At 43.5% G+C, this 13,494-nt stretch overlaps 1 non-coding gene across 1 annotated transcript; it reads left to right on the top strand.

Annotated features, from left to right (window-relative positions):
• The first annotated feature begins 13,192 nt into the window (after nt 1–13,192).
• LOC121102670 lies at nt 13,193–13,294 on the top strand. The gene has a single exon (XR_005834783.1). It is a non-coding gene; the product is annotated as a U6 spliceosomal RNA (small nuclear RNA).
• Nucleotides 13,295–13,494: the final 200 nt, after the last annotated feature.

Here is a 13,494-nt window from a genome sequence, read left to right as displayed (position 1 = left end):
AATATACAAATTCTAGATATAAAATGAAAATTTTTAATAGTGATATTAAAACTCATGCATAAGTTCTCCTTTTGCCATGGTGGGACCCTTCACTGATTACAGTTAATATATTTGGACAAAATATTTTTTAAAAAACCACTGAGGACCCAAACGTAAACAAAAATAGGTCAGTCCCGTGAGCCAAAAGCTGGAGATACATTTTGCAAAGAGGATGGTTTCCCATTTCTTTTTTATAATGCATTTTTTCTTTCTCATGAAATGGCATGGAGGAGGCAGTAGAAGTCATGCTCTTTCGACCAGAAGAAACAAGGAAAGGAGCCCTTGGGGGATAGAGGGTGTGAGAGGGAGAGCCAGAAATGAGACAACCAGAGAAGGGGTTCTTCAGTTCTATACCTTTCCTTGCAAGGGTCTCATCGTAACCCCTGAACATGTTTGGGGAAGACTCAAACCAATACAGCAGAGATTTAGCCACCGGGCACAGAAGACAAAACAGAATTTACAGACTGAAACTGACCAACCAGGTTGATTGTCTTCTAAAACAAAAATATCAGCATTCTCCATAATAGGACTGAGAACACAGCAGAATATTCAGAAAGTCTAAGATACAATGCAAAATTACCCACCACACAAAGAATGAGGAATATGTGAGCAACTCTAAGGGACAGATACATTCAACAGAGGCCAAACCTATGTCCACACAGATGTTGAAATTCTGGTGATTTTCAGGAAGATTTTATGACTATGCTCTATAAAGTAAAGGAAAATGACTAAAAAAGGAAGAGAAGACAGGATTTCTCAGTAGAAAGAATAAAATTACAAAAATAAGCAAATGGACATTTTAGAACTAGAAAATACTATATGCCTGAAATAAGACTGCTCTCCCAGCTCAACAGCAGAATGGAGATGATAGGAGACAGTCAGCAAACTTGACAACAGACTGACTGAGGAACGTGAGAAATGAGAGTGAGTAACATGGACAGAGCTTCAACGACCTGTCACACATATCGAAAGGTCTAAAATATTTGTAAGTGGTTATCATGATAAGAGAGGGGAAAAGGATGGGAGGGAAACAATTTTTTCAAAGTAATGGTCACAAAACTACCCAATTGTGATTTAAAGACATGGAATTTTAGCAAACCTGAAGCAGGAAAAATTCAAAGAAAACCATGCCTAGACAGATCATAATAAAACTGCTGAAACCTGAATATAAAAGCACCTTGAAAGAAGCTAGAGATCAAAGATACATTCCATATTGGGAAACAATGATTTGAATGACAATGGATTTCTCATCAGAAAAAACAGATGTCAAAAAACAGTGGAAAAATATCTTTATTTTTTTTTTAAAGATTTTATTTATTTATTTGACCGAGAGAGAGAGAATACAAGCAGGGGGAGTGGGAGAGGGAGAAGCAGGCTTCCCACTGAGCAGGGAGCCTGATGCGGGGCTCGATCCCAGGACCCTGGGATCAGGGCCTGAGCCAAAGGCAGACGCTTAACAACTGAGCCACCCAGGCGCCCCTGGAAAAATATTTTTAAGTGTTATGAGAGGAAAAAAAAAAAAGACACCCCCCGCAAAAACAACCCCTCCCAAACCTGTTCTATACCCAGAAAAAAATATCCTTCAAGAATAAGGGTAAAAGGAATTAATTCTCTATTAAAGTAAATCTCGAAGAATTATTTGCCAGCCAACGTTCTCAATGAGAAATGGTTAAGCAGTTCATCCTGAAGGGAAATGAGCCAGAGGTAAAGCTGGTACCTCAGGAATTAAAGGAGAGTCCAGAATTGGCAAATAGCTGGGTAAGGAGGAAATATTACTTTTTATTTCTTCCTAGATTGTCATTAAAATGAACAGGACTGTTTAAAGCAAAATCTGTAACACAAATTAGTGGCAGTTTCACTATGTGTATGTGTAACACATTAGGCAGCAGTGGTGTCATGATGAAGCTATACAGTGTTAAAGTACTGAGGATTTACCTAAAACGATACTTAGTTAATTCTAAGTAGATTATGAAACGTTAGATGTGTATATTATAATCCTCAGGGCAACAACACATACAAATGTTCAAAGACATATTGCCAAAATGCCACGTGATAAATTAAATTAGAATATTACTATTATTGAGATAATTCAAAAGAAAGCAGCAGGAGAGGAGAAGAATAAAAATCAGAAGAGTCAAATAGAAAATAGGTAAGGAAATGACAGATCTCCATCCAACTGTATCAATAATTATACAAAACATCAATAATCTCAACAATCCAAATAAAGGCAAAGATTGAGAGTGATTTAAGAAAAATAAGTCCATATTATATATTTTCTAAAATAGGAATACTTTCATCAGGGAGTGAGAGACACACTACATAAAAAGCGAGCAGAGGAAATCTCAGGTGGCTGCTGTAATGTCAGGTAAAACAGACATAAAGACAAAGCAATGTTTCACCTTTTAAAAATTGGCATAAAATACCTAACACATAAAATTTAACATCTTCCCTGTGGCTAAGTATACAGTTCAGTGGCATCAGCACATTCACACCGTTGTGTAACCGTCCCCGCTGTCCATCTCCAGAACTCTTTTCATCTTGTGTAGGTGAAACCCTGTCCCCATGAAACGTAACTCCCCACTGTCCCTCCCCCAGCCCCTGGCGACCACCAGCCTACTTTCCATCTCTGAATCTGACAACTCCAGGGACCTCATATACGTGGAATCATTCAGTATTTGTCCTTTTGTGACTGGCTCATTTCACTGAGCACCATGTCCTCAAGATTTGTCCAAGTTGTAGCCTGTGTCAGTTTCCTTCTGACCCTCAAAGTCCCCTTCCCCTGTTTCCTCTGACTAGAACAACGTGATTTCTATTATTTCTTCATGAGAGAAAAGAAATGGGGAACTCACCCTCTAGCAGGATGCATCTCCCAAGTTCTGGCTCGCTCCATAATTGGCCTGCTTTTGTTCACTTTTCACAGTCCTCGGAGAGTTGTCTGTTTTTCCCAAAGATTTTAGCTGTAATTAGCAAGAGCAACAGGTTTCACCAGAGCAGAACCAGAACTTTTCCACCAAATTTCAATTTAAAATGTTTTCACTTTATTTTTGTAATTTTCATATGGATCTGATGGTAATGGAAGTTTTCCTTTATAGTAGTTTGGACTTCGAATTTTACAAATGTGTATGACTCAGAATACATTCTCTAGTTATTCCTCGAGAACAAGAAGGAAACAAATAATAAATCATTCATAAAATAGTTCCGAGAGTAAGATCAGTATATATGAGTGAAAAAATCTAAATTTTCAGGACATTCATAAACTTAATTTCTGTTGAAATTGAGAATCCTGACGTCGTAATAACCAACAGTGCAGATATTATAATGACCACATATGTCATATAAACATGAAAACATTAAACACATGAATATAAGACTTACACCATGAGCAAAGATCAAAAATACTTTAAAAAGAAACCAGATACATATGCATGGGGGTGAGTTTCCCATTTCCTGGCTCTCATGGATTTTTTTCTCCTGAGTTGGCCTAGAAGTAGTAATAGAAACCATATACCTTGGCCAGTGGATACAGGAAACGAGTGTGGGAGGGAATTACAGAGGAGAGAACCAGAAAAGGGGTCCTAATTCTATGTGGGTCTCTGCAGGTGTCCCAGCCTAGTCCTTGAGCATATTCGGCACACATATAAAACAACAGAGCTACTTGATCTCATACACGGAATCTCAACTAGCCATACAGGCTGACCAACTCAAACCCGGTCGATTGCCTTCTACAGCAAAGCAACATCTCAAGAGGCATATAGCAGGACCCAGAACACAATGTAACATTCACAATGTCTAAATATAATTCCAAGTGACTCCATATACAAAGTATCAGGAAAATGTGACCAATTCTAAGGGATGAACACAATCAATGGATGCCAAACATATTCTACAGATGTTGAAAACGTATTGCTAAGTAGTCACTTGGTTTGTGGTCATTTGTTATGGCAACCCTAGAAATCTACTAGGGTTTTCTCCTGATGTGTAATAAAGTGTGACTCACTGAAGAAAGCTTTACCACACTCACTGCATTTATAAGGATTATCATCTCTGCAGAATTCTGGTGGCTAAGGAGTTTTAACTCCTGGCACCGTAGCTTCTCGCTTTCATTAAAATCAGAGAAATTCTTTATGGTATGACTTGTCTGCTCTCTTCCCTGGTGACGGCCTTCCTACATTTATTACACTTATGGGAATCTCTCTGCTATTAATCCCTTGAGATCTTATGAGGTTTGTTATGACTGAAGGTTTTCCCATACTGATTACATTTTCAAAGTTTTACTCCTGCCTGGCTTGTGCTATTACAGAATAATTTCCCACATTCGTTATGTTCGTAAGAATTCATGCTAGCAGCTTCTCTCGTCTTTGTCTACACTACATCTGAAATGCCCTCAAATGATGATGGGGTATTTTTCTTAGAGGAAAAAGCTCTGAGCTCAGATGAAATTGGTTTTTCTCTTTTACCATATTCGTGTCCTTCCTCCACAGTCAATGCTTTACTGAAAATGAACGCAATGAGCGGTTTGAAATCTCCTTTTCCATAAATTGTATAAATAACTACTCTTTGTGAATATTTTTATAATCTATTTATGCATATGCTTGGTCAGAAGTGTCCTGTTGTGTGTCTGATACTCTGGTTTCAGGTCTACTCTTCTAAGAGCTCTAAAAAGAGCTCAAGTGCAAATAATCCCTTTCCTATCTGAAGAAGTCCCTGTCATAAGCCAATTGCTACAAAAATGGACAATTTGGGGAAGAGAACATGTGAATTATTTCAGATATGATCTTATATAATGCAGAAAATCCACAAAGCACACACAAGAAGTAAACGGAGGAGAATAAGAGATAAAGTACACAGACTGGAGAGTTACTATAAACTAAGGAGCTTAGAGAGAAGTCAGGGAGAATGACAGAATAAAGACTTCCAGGGGCGCCTGGGTGGCACAGCAGTTAAGCGTCTGCCTTCGGCTCAGGGCGTGATCCCGGCGTTCTGGGATCGAGCCCCACATCGGGCTCCTCCGCTAGGAGCCTGCTTCTTCCTCTCCCACTCCCCCTGCTTGTGTTCCCTCTCTCGCTGGCTGTATCTATCTCTGTCGAATAAATAAATAAAATCTTAAAAAAAAAAAGAATAAGGACTTCCAATACCCTGCTTCATAAAAGCAATGAGGACACTGTAGAAAACAGTCAAAACCAACCCTTTCAGACTCTTGAAATTAACCAAAGGCTTGTAGTAAGAGAGCATTTATTCAAGAAAGGTGGCTGAATGTGGGTAAGCCCAGCAGGCTCTGTGGCACTGAAATTGCTCTACCCGCACCCTCTTCTCCTTGTCTGTGGGTATCTTTGAAAATCAAGAGCTAGCAGTCATGGTGAAAATCTACAGCCTAGCAGCCAATGGAGGAGAAAGAACTGGGTTGGAACACTCCAGGAGAACTGTCACTATTTCACCTGTCTGATATCATACAACATATGCCCTATTGACACCCATCTCTGTGGTGGCAAGATCTGCTAGGCCCTCGCGAGTCCTCTTCACACAAGACTCATTTCGCAGTCTCCCCGCAGTTCCTTCAGACCAGATGACTGGGTTCGTGCTGCTGGAATACGCAAACAAGTAGCATATGCTGCCTCCAGCCTGAAATGTCCCCTTCAATGGTCCTCTCAGAGGCGAGAAGCAGGGGTCAAGGAGTTGGCAGTTACAAGCCATTCCAGACCAGACCCCCAAACATGTTCTGGGGTTGCTGCCCAGAGCTGCCTCCCGACCACATCACACTATGCAGTATGAGAAATAAAGTTTTCTATGTTAAGCAACTGAGATTTGGGAGCTTTTTTGGCACTGCAGCCACCTTGTACCCTAATGGACACATATAAAAAGCACATGTGGAGATCGATCTGTGACAGTGCATGAACTGGGTGCATCAGACAAGGGGAACCTCAGTCGAATTTACAGTGTTTTCATTTTCATAAAGATAATGAATATATAGATTTTAGGTGTGGGTAACAAATTTAAAAGACAATCCCTGTATTCCCCTCCTCTTGCTCCTGGAAACCTCTATCTACTCCCCAACTGTCCTTCCCTCGCTAACCTCCATGGTTCCCTGGGCTCCATGGTCCTGGCTCAGGGCTAGGGCAGGAAAGGAACTATGAGACACAGTCAGTGAATCAGTCAACAGACGCTTACCAACACCAATCCCCTGGGCCCTGGGCTGCTGCAAACTGGGCACCAGGAGATAAATGAGTCATGTTCCTTGATCCTGGGCAGCTCCCATAGTCTGGCAATTTCTCTTTAGAGTGACCATTCCGTGCCACATTAGCAAGCTCCCATGCTGGAGATGGGACTTGTCTGGGATACAGGGGAGCCCACTCTCTGGGTCTGTCTCTTCATCACTGTCCAAAGCTAGCAGAGAGGTGCAAGAGAAGAGATCACTGCATTGGGGCTAGGATAGCAGTGTGTGCTCAGATCAAGGGGAAAGGCCACAAAGGTAGAAGGGATCCCATCAGGAGCACCTAAAGAAGACTTGCCTAAGGTGGGTCTTCATGGCTGAGCAGGAGCTCAATGAAACAGCAAGAGTAAGGGAAGAAGCACACAAGGCAGCAGGACCCACATGTACAAGGCAGAGAGGGGTGAAATGATCCTCTACTTTCAAGGCACTCATGGCTTCAGTTTGGTAGAAACACAGGGTGTGTGCATGGGAGAGGCACTCTGGGCAGACGCCCCCATATGAATTTGGACTTCACCCACAGGGCTGCCACAACCATTGTATAGACTGTGTCCTTGTGTGCCTGGCCACAAGGGCAAATAGGGCTGAATTCCAATCAAGCTCAACCCACCAAGCCATGCACCCTGGCACAGGTTTGGGTCTACCAGGAGAAAGCGATGCCTTTTTCTCACCTTCCCAAATGTGCTGTGTAGTTTAACAACAGCCCTGTTTATCCTTCCTCCAACACCACAGCTCTCAAAGCCTTTGAAAAGGCTTGTAGGATCTTACCGAATTTTCACAACTCCATGGAATAGGGATTATGAGCACAATTTCATAAATGAAAAAATGAGGCTGAGAGGTGGAGAAAGACAAAACTCTCCAAGAGGCACTACTCAAGTTCCAGAGATCCCACTCGGGCCAAAAGAGCTTGGGACAAACCAATGAGACTCTTGGCCATTTGCCCTGTGCAAAACACAGTCTTGATGAATACAACTAAGATTTCTTACACATATTATACAACATGACCAGAAATAGAAATATGAACAAGGCAAGGCAGAATCATAGCTCTTGAAACCATTCTAATATTTCCTTCCAATCTATTAGACTGTTTTTGGTGAATACTCATCTATAAAAGGATGGCATATCCCCTCATGACCTGGCAGCAGAGACCAGGTCATGACGTGTTTTTGACATCAGATGAAAGTCCATTTTGTGGCCCCTCCTAAGAGGGGGAGGGACCTACAATTTCACACATTTGAAATGTTAGAAATTTCACTGAGAAACCAGTACAAGTAATACTATCTGATTTTTACCTAATACTACTTGGGTGGAAAATAAATGGGACTTTGGGGGGAAAAAATCCTCCTGATTGAATTCTGTTTCCTGGCTTATGAAAAACAGAGCCTGGCAAAGAGAAGGGGATGTCCCCTCAACGCTGGCCAAGGTCCCTGAAGCATCCAGGCAACAAAGGTTGTAGGAAGAAGCTGCGTGTGAATTCAGAACCTGAACTAGCTTCTGAGTCCAACTATGTGGCTTGCTGTCCAAGGATGGATGACAGTACTGAAACATTGGGTAGATAAGTTTCATTACTCCCATTCCTGTTTATATCTGGAACATTGATTAGATACATAAAATTCACCAAGAGTTGTACTAAAAACACGAAAGCTGTTTATAAAACAAGCCATTAAGGGGCTTTCTAAAAGTTCCAACAACCAAGCCAGTTTACAGGTAGCCAGTACTCAGTGGCTACTAGAGAAAGCTTTGGGTACAGTATCGGCGCCATCTCGTGTCTAGTATTGAGATCAGCATGTCCAAACAAGGAAACAAATACACAGCAGAAGTATGAAGGAGTTGATCTACTCTGGGAGGGGTGAGTAGCCAGGTGTTCCAGAAAATTCAGGGAGGGAAGGGAGATGCAACTGGAGAAGTAGGCTGAGGCCAGCCCCTGAAGAAAGCCTTTACCTCACAGGCCTTGAAGGGGGGTGAGCACCTCAGTGATGTCATCAGATGTGTGTTTTAGAACGATTCAGCTGTAGGCACACAGGCATGGGCTTCCAGAACGCATCAGATGCTTATGGGGTCAGCACCAGCAAGACTATGCTCACTGTCTCAATTCTTGGGCCACATCAGAGGAATCTATGATCATAGGCCTTCTACCAGAATATAAGCAGAGATTACTGGCTGATTTGCTCACATTTCTATCCACCCTGCCTAGAACCACGCCTAGTACATAGTAATTTTTATCAAAAAATACAAGGGGCATATTTTACAATATAAACATGACAGGATAACACCGTCAAAATGTAGATCCCCTACCCCATCCATCTCCAAAGCGCCTTTTTAGAGAATAAGGGATACGCTTCTGATTTCTCACCAGCCTGACGGGCAGGCGTCGCTCTTCTCACCTGACGGAGGAAAACAAGGAGGCTCAGTGAGGTGGGCCCGCTAAGGGCCAAGGCTCTCTCCCCATCGGCGACTCTTTCGGCTCAGGCCCCAGAGAGCGCCCTCCTGCCTGTTTCACGTAAATACGCTGGCCTTTGGGGTGTCATTGGTGTCACGCCCGTACCCGCTGGACCGCCGGGTTACAGCATCTGCTGCACGCTACGGAAATGTTCCCTGAAAAGCGTGAGGGACAATTACAGCTCCAGAAAAAGTATGTCAAGTGACGTTCCCCAGGACGAACCCCAACGACAGAGGCAACATTCAGTCCCACTAGAAAATAGGAAAAGTCTGTATCATCCCCTGAGGCGGAGGGCTTAAGAAAGGCTGCACACACTAGTGTCTTCTGTCCCCTTCCATTGCCCTAATTTTACAAATGGGGAAACCGAGGCCAGCAAAGGAAGAGAGCGCCTCTGAGAGTCACTTCGCAGGCTCAGGAAACCAGAGCGCGCAGCTTTCCTGCTCGTCCTAGAAAGGAGGGGTCCAGACGCGATGCGCCACAGGATTTCCGGAGCAGCCTCACCGCTGCACACTCCCATCTCTTCCACTAGCCACGACCCACGCGGCCCGGGTCCCGTCACCCACCCACTTGGCTCGCTGGCATCTGCTCTGCGCAGCCACTCGGTTCCGCCCGACCGCCGGACCGGCTCCGTCCACGGCTCGGCTCCGCTCGCCCTGCTCGGTCCCGTTCGGCTCACTTGGCTCTACTCGGCTCACTCCGTCCACCCGCTCGGCTTTGCTCGGTCCCGCTCGGTCCAGTTCGGCTTACTCGGCTCTGCTCGGCTCACTCCGTCCACCCGCTCCGCTCGCCCTGCTCGGTCCTGTTCGGCTCACTCGGCTCTGCTCGGCTCACTCCGTCCACCCGCTCGGCTCTGCTCGGTCCCGCTCGGTCCAGTTCGGCTCACTCGGCTCTGCTCGACTCACTCTGCGCACCAGCTCGCCTCCGCTCGGCCCCATTTGGCCCCACCCGGCCCACGTACTTGGCGTCTTTCAACCAGTAGAGCACCCTATCTTCTCACCTTCGCCGCATCTGGACCCAGGGCCACGTGCTGAGTCGGGGCAGGCGCGCCACGCGACCCACCTCTGGTTGTGCAGCGCACGGCTCAGCGCCACCAGGCGCACTTCGTCCCCTTCTTCAGTCACACGCGAAGCCCCCTGTACGCCTGTCAACTCCTCTCCTACCAGGCATTCTGGGGGAGTTGGTCCAACATGACCCCACAAGGGTCTCCCAGGGTTTCCATCATCGCAGAGGCCGGGCGGACGAAGGGACGGTCCTGGGTTCTGGCATTTGGCAGACTTCGCGTGGCGTCCAGGCCCCCCACATCGCAACTGGATGACCTTGGGGGCGCTTCTCCCGTCTGAGTCTCAGTTTCTATCTGCAAAATGAAGCTACGGATAATTCCGCTTTCCTGGGGCTACTGGGAGGACCAGGGAGCTTGTAAGCACGTGTTGAGCGCCATCCGTGTGCTGAGCGAGTGTGGACGCAGAGGAGATCCTGGCCCCGCATTCTCCAGGAGCACACAAGACTAAATAGGGTATGTTTTAGAAGACCAGGCCCTGTGCTCTTCTCTAGCTGTGTGGCTTTGAGCACGTCACTTAGACGCAATTGAACCCCTAAGTTTCTGCTCCCTAAGGCAGGCATAGCTCATTTCCCAAGCAAGAATCATCTGCGCTCACCCTGCTCTCCAGTCCGAGACATCTCAGAATGGAGGTGCTCAGGTGTCAGTCCCATACTCCGTCCTTCAGAAGGCTGGATTGGGGCAAGGATAGTCTCTCGTAACAACCCTCCGTGTAACTAAGGTTCATTCCAGAAACATTTAATAGCTTTAACTCAGTGATGGGGGGAGAGGGCAACGGTTGGGTACTTGAGTTGCAGGCTGCAGCAACGGAATTCACTAATTTAAATAAAAACAATTGTTAGAAGGATACCAGGGAGATAGTGGAGTAACGGAAGCCTGAAGACAAGGGTCAGTGAAGAAGGAGCTGGGCTGCCCCAGGTGGTTTTGTACCCAAAACTTCTGAACAGTCATTCTTGGACACTACTGGTGTATGAAGGCACCCCAGCCCCTCTGCTGTCTGACTGGGCTCTCACTGCTGGACTCCGTGTGTCTGGAGAGACAATCTGATTAATGGGGAATAGGTGTCCGGACGGTCTTCACGTTGACCTGAGCAGGTTTTGAAGGATGAATAGAAAGTTGCCAAAGGGAAAGGGAAGGGGACCTTCCAGGTAGGAGCTGCATGTCCAGGTCATGTCCAGCACAGGGCAGGAATCTTGGGGCAACTCAGAATTCTGCTTGCCACACTGTGCCAGGTGCTTTCCTGGTCATCTTATTCAATGCGCACAAAAACCCTACAAAAATAGGTATTATTAATTCTTTAGAAAATACTTTTCTTATAAAAATGCTAAATGCTTTTATAAAGAATTCAAGCTATATGGTGCAAAAATGAGGGGGGCTAGGATATCACACATATTCTAGTAAAATGAGAGGGGCTAGGATATCAGACATATTCTAGTATCTCAGATATCCAGGATTAATATTAGGCCACATCCTTCCAGATATCTTTCAAGGCATATATATTGCAGGAGACAAGAATGAGAGAAGGAAGGAGGAAGTTTGGGTGGAAGAAAGGAAAAGAAAGAACTTTATGAATTGGGATAACACTCTGCATGCTAATTTTCATTTCCATTTGGAATGTTTATTTTAATAATTTTGCAAATACAAGTTTAAGTCCTGAATTTTCATGTAACCCTGTCTAATGAAAAATTTCCAAGACTTTAAATATGCTTTGGAAGCAGCATTATAATGGCTGTATAATATTCTATCAAATTTATGAATTATAAATCATAATTTATTTTACTATTTACCTATAGTTGGATATTTTGATTATTGCTAATTTTCACTATTATAAATAACACTACAATAAACGTCTTTGTATATATATCTGTGAACCTATCTCTGATTATTTCTTTAGAAGTAGCATTACTGATTTAAAGACTATGAATATTTTTGAGAAAATTCTGTTTGCTTTCGTGAAATTAATATTAATTTATAACCTCACAAATAATGCATGAGTACCTGTTTTAGGGAATATTGAGAATTACATTTAAAGTATATTTTGTCAATTGTACACATTATAAATAGTATTTTATTGTGTCTCTATTGCATGTTTCTCTAGCAATGAGTTTGGTAATTTTTAATATATTTTTGTAGTTAATGTTTTTTCAATCCATAATTGTCTATTCATGTTCTTCTTTATTAGAGTAATAGTGATTTTTAGAGCCTTTTATTATGTCTTAAGGATAGCTACTTCTTGTCAAAATTATATTTGCCCAACTAAATATTTACTTTTATATTGTTTATAGCTTTGAGCTTGTTTTTTATGATGTACAGAAATTTTAACTTTATTAATCATTTTTTCCTTTGTGATCTCTTTCATTGCCTGTTTCTTAGAAAATTCCATTTTACCTTCATACCACTTAAAAAGACACATCTGTTTTCATCTAGTATGTTAGGGTTCCATTGTTTTCGCTTAAAACTTTAATAACCCGTGAGTATGGTGTAAGTTAATTGCTTAGTTATTCTTTGCTAGGTACATTTCCAAAAGTCTTCGCTGGATACACATCCACCTCGTTTGCATTTGTTCGTGATGCTTCTTCACAATACACCTGTTTCTTATTCTGTGCGCTAAACTTTAAAAGTAAAATATGGAGCTGATTTATACTCAAATCTAAGGAAAGAAAAAGAATTTAATTGAAATAAAAGCAGTTGCTAACTTTACCTATTGTTTTGTTACTGTATCAGATATTATCTCCTACAAGTCCCCCTAAGATTATGAAGAACATTAAGAAGTTGGGGTCATGTATTTGTTTAAATTACATGTTTCACCCTCAGCTCTATTTTTCCTTACGGTGAAGGATGAGAAAACTTAAGTCCCTCACACTCTCTTCTCTGCGCACGCCCAACATGCGGCTGCTGGGCTATTGTTTTTATAATGCCAAGGTCTGTGATAATCACGTTTACTCTGCCACCTCCCTTCCCTTGGACGTTTAGACCTAGCTCTGGGTTTATTTGGAAGCGTTGCTTACTTCTGGTCCTGTTACTTTCTTTTTCCTCTCCGAGTTCCCTGTCTAAATTTATATCTTGGTTGGCATAGTCCCACTTGTAAATGTGAAATCAGGCTTGTTCAAAGACACTTTGCCCATGGCAAATCAGTGCAGGAGTCGAAGATTCTCATCTATATTCGCCCGACTCCAGAGACAGTGCTCAGGAGAGCAACGGGAGCTGTGAGCTTTTAGCCTTGGGGGGATGGAGTGCAGTACTCTCTCTTCCGGAACCTTCTAGGAAGGCCAGAGGAGCCTGGATAGGATCGCAGCTTATCCTGTTCCAGGGGGTCAGTTTAGGGGCTGCGCAGGCTTTCTCGGTGCCTCTGAGAGGGCTGAGGAGGGACTTAATGACACAGGCTGCTGGTCCTCCTGGCATAGATTTAGCTGGAGTCTGATGACTATGGACAGAAAGTAGAACAATGAGTGTGCTCGCTTTGGGGGCGCACATACGAAGATTGGAACGCTACAGAAATTAGCGTGGCCCCTGTGAGGGTGAGACACAAATTTGTGAAGCATTCCATATTTAAAGAAAAAAAAAGACAGTAGAATAATAAGGAAGCCCAAAGCATCTGTTTCCCTTCTATTAGAAACAAAAATTCCCCAACCAGGAGCCTAAACAAAGAAAAGTCTATTTTTCTTTCACTTGGGGGAAAAATGAAAGCCCAGAGGTGCAGTGTGGGTACAATGGCAGCTTATCCATGCTGGCAAGCCCAAGGGTCCTTCTCGC

This window comes from Ursus maritimus, unplaced genomic scaffold (assembly GCF_017311325.1).
Source record: "Ursus maritimus isolate PB19 unplaced genomic scaffold, ASM1731132v1 scaffold_14, whole genome shotgun sequence".
Lineage (NCBI taxonomy): Eukaryota > Metazoa > Chordata > Mammalia > Carnivora > Ursidae > Ursus > Ursus maritimus.
This window is presented reverse-complemented; position numbering and strand designations above follow the sequence as displayed.